The following is a 9,286-nucleotide window of genomic DNA, read 5'->3' as shown; positions in this document are numbered from 1 at the left end:
TTGTGAATGTTGAGAGAATAATGTGTGTTCATATGGACCAGACCAGCGTTTTATAGGTGGGTTGTGTTCTGCATTGGACTTGTTTACTTATTGTGTGTGTTGTATTTCATAACAGTTAAAACCGATACATATTTTTTAACACAGGATATGTGGACACACATGAGGCCTTATCTCAATGGACAGACACACCACATGTTTTTGGCTCAGTTCCTCCTCTGACAATGCTTCCCCCTTCTCACACTCAACACTCAAATGCATGGGTCTTCCACGGGGGGTCCGGGACCCCCTAGGGGATCCTCAGAGTTACAACAGGGTGGCTGCCAAATCTTTGTGTGATAGGAACTTACCATAACCCTAGCATCCGAACATTAGCCGAAAATAGCAGATCTGCGACGTGTGGTGAGCTCGTAGATCAGCTATTTTGGTGTAGAGGGAAAAAAAGAGCAGATCAAGTACAAAGCCAATGGTCAAATTAAGTATTGAGGGTTTCAGTGGTTAAATGTCTGAAAATAAACATTAAAGCAGCAATATGTAACTTTTTTTAAATTTTTCTTTTTTTCTTTTGTCCAATCTGTATGGCAGAGTATATTAATACAATATAACTTATACAATCTGTATGGTAGAGTATGTTAATACAATATAACTTATACAATCTGTATGGTAGAGTATGTTAATACAATATACTTATGCAATCTGTATGGTAGAGTATGTTAATACAATATAACTTATACAATCTGTATGGTAGAGTATGTTAATACAATATAACTTATACAATCTGTATGGCAGAGTATGTTAATACAATATACTTATGCAATCTGTATGGTAGAGTATGTTAATACAATATAACTTATACAATCTGTATGGTAGAGTATGTTATGTTATGTTATACAATATAACTTATATAATTGGGGTGGTTGTATTTTGTCTCCCTGCTCTTCTATTGAGACATTTGGATCGTGTCAAAGGTCATGTCTCACCTAGACACAGGATCTGACAGGAATTTTGACCTGATGGTCAAGATTCAATTTATCCCCTGAGCAAGCATTAGCTCAATGGTAAAAACAAAAACAAAAAAAATCAGCACTTGCACAGGATATTAACAGAAAACAGTACAAAGAAAACAGTGTATAGTGCTTCAAAGACACTGTAGCTGATTGCACTATTTCTCCTCTACAACCTTATATATTTTAGACGAGATAGTAATACTATGTATTGGAAAATCTATCAAGTTTTATTTGATGGCCTTCCTTCCCTGGCATTTGGCCTTTGTGCCCTCAAAAAATTTACAACACCAAAGGTAAAGTGGCCTTGCCCCTAAAATGATGAAATCCGAGGCCTGCTCATAGTGTCACACAAAAACTACATTTAAGTGAAAGTGGTTAAGTGTGTCTTTGGGTTACATAAGCATTTACAGGCAATTCAAAGGGAGCCCTCCAAGTCACTTTTATCTGGGATTTCCATTGGTCCTGCACCTACCCTCCAGTGGATGTGCCGATTTAGTTTTCATGACTTACAAGTAGTGGTGGAAAAAGTACTGAAATGTTTTACTTAAATAAAAGCATCAATACTGCAATGTAGAAGTACTTTGTAACTTGTAAAAGTACTTTTACAAAACTTTGTAAAAGTACAAAAGTATTGGTATCAAAATGTACTTAAAGTACAAAAGTAAAAGTACTCATTATGCAGAACGTCCCGTTTCACAAGCTCAATGTGTCGCGACTCGCGACTCATTGTGAGCTTGTAGATCGACCATTTTTGATAGATTTGAGTTGTTTCTGATTCATAATTCGATTAATTATTAATAAAGTTAATGTAAGACTGAAAAGTTCCTATGCCTAGCAGTAGGGGGAGCGAGAGAGAGAGGGAAGAAAATGGAGAGAGGGGAAAGGGAGAAGAAGATATGTTGTGGTTGTTGTACTGAGTTTGCCGGTTGTACACGTTGAATGAAAACATTAAAAAGTTGATATTCTAAAGAGACTCCTCGTTCTTTATATAGCACCCCAAGTGTTATATTAATATATGTCATTACTATTGGAAAGAAGCGGATACTATTTGGATTTGACACACCGTGTGTGTGTGTGTGTGTGTGTGTGTGTGTGTGTGTGTGTGTGTGTGTGTGTGTGTGTGTGTGTGTTACAAATAAAATCCATCATTATTATTATTATTATTATGAACCCGTATAATTAAAAGCTTGAGGGCTGTGTGAGAAGCGTATGAACAAACAATATGTCTTATCTTGTGGGTGCGGGCCATTGGGTGACGCTGCGACAGTCACCATGACTCCTTTGCTTTTATTGATTGAAATGATGATACTGTATAAGGTCCTCTGTTATCAGTTTGTCCAGCAGAGGTTATTTTGAAAGAGGTATTAGTGGGTTTTGTTTTGAAAGAACAAGGTTTTTGCAAAGACCGTGTGTGTGTGTGTGTGTGTGTGTGTGTGTGTGTGTGTGTGTGTGTGTGTGTGTGTGTGTGTGTGTGTGTGTGTGTGTGTGTGTGTGTGTGTGTGTGTGTGTGTGTGTGTGTGTGTGTGAGAGACTAAAAGCAGGCAGAAGAGGTCTTAACTGTAGGAGGAGATGAGTTTCAGATTAGCCATTTGGTCCTCTGGGACCCTTACCAGTCTGTACCTCAGAGAGTGTACATATGGAACCAAATGGACCATTTGGTTCCATTTACTATCTTAAGAGTTACATTAATGAGGATTTTGCAGTGTAGCTGGGGGTCCCAGATATACAAATAGGATCAAATGGGGGTTTGTGGACTAATGCATATCAAACTGGGGGTCCTTGAAATTAAAAAGGCAAATCATTTCTGTGCTAAAGAAATACATACTTATGCTTTAAGTATACCATACAGCACACCAATAACCCTATGATAGTAATAGTTGGCATTACTTCAATTATATTGTAGTTGTGGCCTAACTCCACAGTTTTATTAGCACAACAAGGCTACATGTTATTGTTTGGTGTCAATAGGCTATTAGCCACTATAACCCTCTGGGATATAAGATAGTTGTCAAAATGTTTTCAAAACGTTTGCCTTTTATGGCATGCCCAAAAGGAAAGAGGTTCACTTCAGTGTTCTCTTTTTTATAGGCCTGTCATGGTCTGTCTGTCTGTCTGTCTGTCTGTCTGTCTGTCTGTCTGTCTGTCTGTCTGTCTGTCTGTCTGTCTGTCTGTCTGTCTGTCTGGCTGGGTGAGAAGCGTATGAACTATGAACAAACAATATTTGTTATCTTGTGGGTTGAGCTGCCAAAGTCACCATGACTCTTTTGCTTTTATTGATTGAAATGAAGATACTGTATTTTTTGTTTTGAAATAACAAGTTTTTGGAAAGACCTTAATTCAACTCACACATTTTCAGTTCTGTTTATTTGCATACCTCGTGACATGCAAATAATGCCTATCCGAACCCCACTGACTTACGTTATAAAATTGAATATTTCAAACAATAAATAAAACATTTGACACACTGTATGCGATTGCCAGCTTACATGAAATTTGCCGCTCTTTTGGTTCAGCGGTTTGCAAGATTAGCTCCAAGCACGCAGACAGAAGGACACACGCGCGCGCGCGCGCACACACACACACACACACACACACACACGCACACACGCACACACGCACACGCACACGCACACACACACACACACACACACAGCCTCCCGCAGAAGCTTTACACGTAACCACTTTCAACATGGCCTGCCCTATTTTGGGAATGTCATTGCAGGCGAACATCAAAAAAGTACAAATTACAGATCTACAAGCTCACCACGCGTCACAATGTGACGCTTTTTTGAACTGACCTTTTAGACAAAGTATTTTAAATGTAACTGTGCTGTTTTACATTTTTGCCTAATAAACTATTCAATCAATTCAATCAATCAATATTATTTTTTTGTAATATTATTATACTTGTGAACCTTGATGCTTCCATCAGGGAGCCACGCCCAGTTCATCACATCCCAGATCGGTAAAGCATCACCATTGCCATCAAATGACACATGATCACCATATGATGTGGTGAAGTTGACTCTCTCCAGGTAATGGAAATGGTAGAAATGGTAATGAGCAAAATGATGACGAGCAAGAGACTTTACATTGACATTCTGCATAATGAGCACTTTCTACTTTTGGTATACTTTAAGTACATTTTGATACCAATACTTTTGTACTTTTACTCAAGTAAATATTGAATTCCGTACTATTACTTGTAACAGAGTGTTTTTTCTACATTGCAGTATTGATACTTTTACTTAAAGGGATACTTCACTCTCGGGCCGGGGACACATTTAAAAAAAATATTAAAAATAAATGAAAAAAGTTATGGAAAATTCATGGCCCCCTCACGCATTAGTAGGACACTCTAATGCGTGAGGGGGCCATGAATTTTCCATAACTTTTTTCATTTATTTTTAATATTTTTTTTAAATGTGTCCCCGGCCCTAAAGTGAAGTATCCCTTTAAGAATAAAAATGTGAGTAATTATACATTTTATTTATAACGCACTTTACATTCTCACGAATCTCAGAGTGCTACAGATTAAAAGCAAGGCATAAAAACATCATAGGCTAAACTAAAGGGCCAAAATTAGAAATTAAAACTCATTACGAAAAACAAACAGACGTCCATGAAAAATTAGGAAAATGCTTTTCTAAAAAGGTAGGTTTTTAGTCAAAATTTTTAAATATCAGTACTCTTTCCACCACTGCCTTTAACCCATTTTCAAACATATCTTCATTATGATTGGTTCTCTTCTCCTCTGCTCCTGTGTCTCATTGCTGGGCCGTGGACAGCTCAGAAACCTGCCTACCAGTGACATCAACGATGGGGGATTCCAGACTAATAGAAACTACAGGCCTTCTCTTCCTGGAAAGATAGCATAATATAATAGAAGCCATTGTTTTTTGCAATAATTAAAAATATATATAAATGGATGAAGTGGTCCTTTAAAACCTTAATACATTATAATTGGCCTATGTAACTCAAATTAGTTACATACTGTAGTTGATGATGTCATATGTCCATGTCTCCATGTGTGGTACAACCCTATGGAATGTATGGAATGCATGTGCTACTAAAAAACAGCTTAATACTTCATAAGGTTAATATGAGCATTAAAACACATTTTTAAATATATTTTTATTAGCACATGCATTCCATACATTCCATAGGGCTAGACCACACATGGACAAATGACATAGTCAACTTGCGACGGGAGTTATCCCTATTGAGTGAAAGATGAACTATTTATAAAAGAAATACATTTAAATTTTAGTTATAGAGGGAAATTATAATGTATTAAGGCATATAATGCTTATTAGCCAGGGATCCTTTTTAAGCATACATTTAATACCTTGTTAATATCTAAGCTAGCTTCAGACTGGGTCCGTTTGAATCAAACTGTTCCCGAGTGCGCTTGGCTGGCCAGCATTCACACTGGCCAAGACTCGAGACCATTTCATTTAACAGTAATGGTAAATATGTGCCTCATGGGGGCGCTGTGGACTATGGGGCTTTGGAAGAGAGAATGTCATTCACAGAAGAAAAGTCACTCTAGAGTGAATAATAAAGTTTGATTGTGTTCCTGACGTTGTCTTGAGTTATAATAACAACAGATCAACAATACCCAACCAAAGCAGTGTGTGCACTGGTCTTTGAAACCTCGAAATGTAACGTCGTCTGTTAATATGATATTGGCGTCACGGACGCATCCTTGGTATTTTAGCATTAGACGTCATGGACTAATCCTTGGTGTATTTATCCTTATAAATACGTTCGCCACACATGTGTTTTTTGTTTATTATTTTTCACGGCTCGCGCTACTCAAACACTAGCGGGATTATTATTTCTTGTCAACATTCAAGTAGAACTATGAGAAGGTATAACCCAGCTAAAATAATGCGTCATTATAAAAAATATATAAATGATATATGATTAGCAGTCCACTTCCTTCTCTTGGTACGGATGGATTCACACTGCCGCGTTCCGTTCCCGACTCCGCAGCAATCGGACCCGAGACTACCTCCCCAGGTGGTTTCGGGTACGGTACGGTGATGCGTTACGGGGTACGGTTCGCTACGTTCACACTACCACAACATCTGCCATGTGATCCGGGGTGCGCACCCGGGACCATAGTGTGAAGCCGCTATTAGAGTCGGTTCCACTTGAAATTGAAGCTTAAAAGGGCCTGGATACTTCAGTGACGGCCGGGTCCGCGACGGGCCGTTGTTCCGACGGACGGGGGCCACTGTGCCAACAGCCCGCTAATCTGACGCACACACACGCGATATGAGTAAAAGAATACACAAACTAAATATATGTCTTCACATGTCATTCCTTCATTCATGTAGGCTATTTATTTCATGTTTACCAAAGCAAAGATCTAGTCGCATGATTTCTCCATTTATCACATCTGTCTCTGTCACTCACTCACTCACTCACTCACTCACTCTCTCTCTCTCTCTCTCTCTCTCGCTCTCTCTCTCGCTCTCTCTCTCTCTCACACACACACACACAAAGGGGCGTGCTTAGGGATCATGTAGAGTATGACACAAAAAGGACACTAGAGGGAGTCAGAGGTCAATAAATAAATAATAGGCCTTTTGTAGTTGGGGGATGGCAATTTAAGATTCTATGTATTATGTGTACTACCTAATTCAGTAAAATCGTCTTGCCATATAGCCTACAATAGGAAGCTCAATTTTCCGTAATTGTCTCCGCCAGGCCGAAAGGCATGGTGAGAGAGTATGTTTTGCCCCCTGTCCGTCCGTCCGTGTGTCCGTCCGTGTGTCCGTCCGTGTGTCCGTCCGTCCGTGTGTCCGTCATTCTGTCATTTTGTGTACAGCAAATCTCCGGCACCGTTGGCTTGATCGCAGCAAAACTGTGCACACACACTCCCTGGATGCCAGAGCAGAACCTCTGCCCCACATTTTTCAAATTAGCCTTTTATAGCGCCACCAGGAGGCCGCTTTTTGCAAAACACATTTCTTGACAGTACTCCTACAGATTTTATCCAAACATCACGCAAATCAGTACACAGTATCTCTATAGTCATGTGATCAACACGGATCTGTCCAATTTTCCATATTTCATCCTGATTGGCTAAGGTTGGCTTCCAAAGTTTGAAGGATTGCTCCGTTTTCAACAAAATGCCTCAAATCATGAACGCAGCTTGCGATTTCCGTGAGATTTCACACGCACATTCCCACTAGGCCGAGGAAGAAATGCCACTTGAAAATGTTCAAATCAGCCTCATGGTGGCGCTATAAATGGACGATTTGTGTTTTTAACTATAACTGCACCGATCTGCATGAAACTTTGCACGCACACTCCCTAGAGGCCAAGGAAAAACAACTGACCTGCATTTTTCACATTTGCCTTTCATAGCGCCACCAGGAGGCCGACTTATGTAAAACACCTTTTTTGATATTAAGCCTTCAGAATGTATCCAAATTTCACGCACATCGGTTCACTTGATCTCTATAGTCATGTGATCACGATGGATCTTTTAAAATGTTCATATTCCATCCTGATTGGCTAACATTGACATCTAAAGTTTGCAGGAGTGGCCCGTTTTGAACAAAATGCCACAAATCATGAATGCAGCGTCCGATTGTGGTGACACTTTGCACGCACATTCGCACTACATTGAAGAACAAATGCCACCCTTTTAACATTGCCCTATTATAGCGCCACCAGGAGGCCAATTTTGCAACACTTTTCTTTTTTATATTACTCCTACAAATTCAAACATCATGCAAATCGGTACACATATAGTCAAGTGATCAAGATGGTTCCGTCCAATTTTTCATATTCCATCCTGATTGGCTAATTCCGAACATTGCTGCCCCACAATAACCTACCTGACCTGGCGGAGACTAGTTGTTCTAGTTGTTTAATATTCTTACCACACACTGATCACATGGCTGGGTTCCCGGCAGTGGTTTACTCAAGTACTGTACAGTAATTAAGTACAATTTTTAGGTATTTTTTACTTTACTGGAGTATTTCCAATTGTCTGTACTTGTACTTCTACTCCACTACATCTCAGAGGCAAATATTGTACGGTAGTTACTTTGTAGATTTTGATTATTATTACAATACACACACCACTTCAGCCCAATTCGGCCATTTGAAAATAGCAGATCTACAAGCTCACAATGCGTTGCGATGTGACGCATTGTGAGCTTAACCTGCTATTTTCAAAATATTTGTTATAGGCCTACCTTATGAACTTGTGAAATGGGACATCCTGCATAATAACCTTCTACTTTTGGTACTTTAAGTACATTTTGATACGAATACTTTTGTACTTTAACTCAAGTAAATTAAATTCCGGACTTTTTCTTGTAACAGAGTATTTCTACATTACAGTCATGATACTTTTACTCAAGTAAAGAATGTGAGTACCTTTCCCACCACTGGTGCCCGGCTATCACTTGTGTTCTGGTTTAATAACTTGCAGTCATAAAATCATTACAAATTGAAAGAATAGTTGCTTGCTTGATCCAACTATGATCCCCACTCCCAGCAGAGTGGATCTGACACATGCACGCATGTACGGCACGCTATGCACTGCCTTTACCTCTCTCCAGCGTATTAAGCACTTGAACCCCAGCATACTTATTCCGAGGGGAACATTTGCCCCAAAATATAACATTTTGGCAAAACGAAAAACGCGGTCCATGTCCACGTCTGATTTTTGGATCCGAGGCCGATCCCGATTTTTAATTATACTAATAAAAAAATCTCAGGAAAATCCAAAGGGGCAGAGGTCATAGGCCAAAGTGACACATGTGTTCCTCATGAGGAGACGCAGGTGTGTATTTAAGTTTCAGGGCTGTTGGTCAAACGGTCCCTGAGCTATGCCCGTTCAAAGTTTGTGCATTTTTCAATTGATTGCTATAGCGCCACCCTTTGGCCAACGGTTGTGAGTCTTGTGTCCCTCTTCCATAATATTGCAGAGTGTCGTAAAAAACGACTGCACGGTTAAGCCAGAACAGCAAAAAGTAGCAGAAGAATAATAAAACTTGACAGAAACTATAGGGGTCTTACACACTACGTGCTTGGCCCCCTAATAACACTCCACAATCATAATCCATGGACACCCTTGATCCACACCCTCACCAACCGACCTCCTCCTCCTCTGATAAAAATTTGGCACCTTTGCATCAAACTATTGTGACGCTGCACTCCTTTCAATTCAGCCCTGGCATTTTGGTCCGAACCAGCCCACCACCCCCCGGGCCGTTTTGTCAACGGGGGTGGCACCCCCCGTGTGCCGTTTT

This window comes from Gymnoscopelus braueri (assembly GCF_963280865.1).
Source record: "Gymnoscopelus braueri genome assembly, chromosome: 9".
NCBI classification, from domain to species: domain Eukaryota; kingdom Metazoa; phylum Chordata; class Actinopteri; order Myctophiformes; family Myctophidae; genus Gymnoscopelus; species Gymnoscopelus braueri.
Note: the sequence above shows the minus strand (reverse complement) of the source record.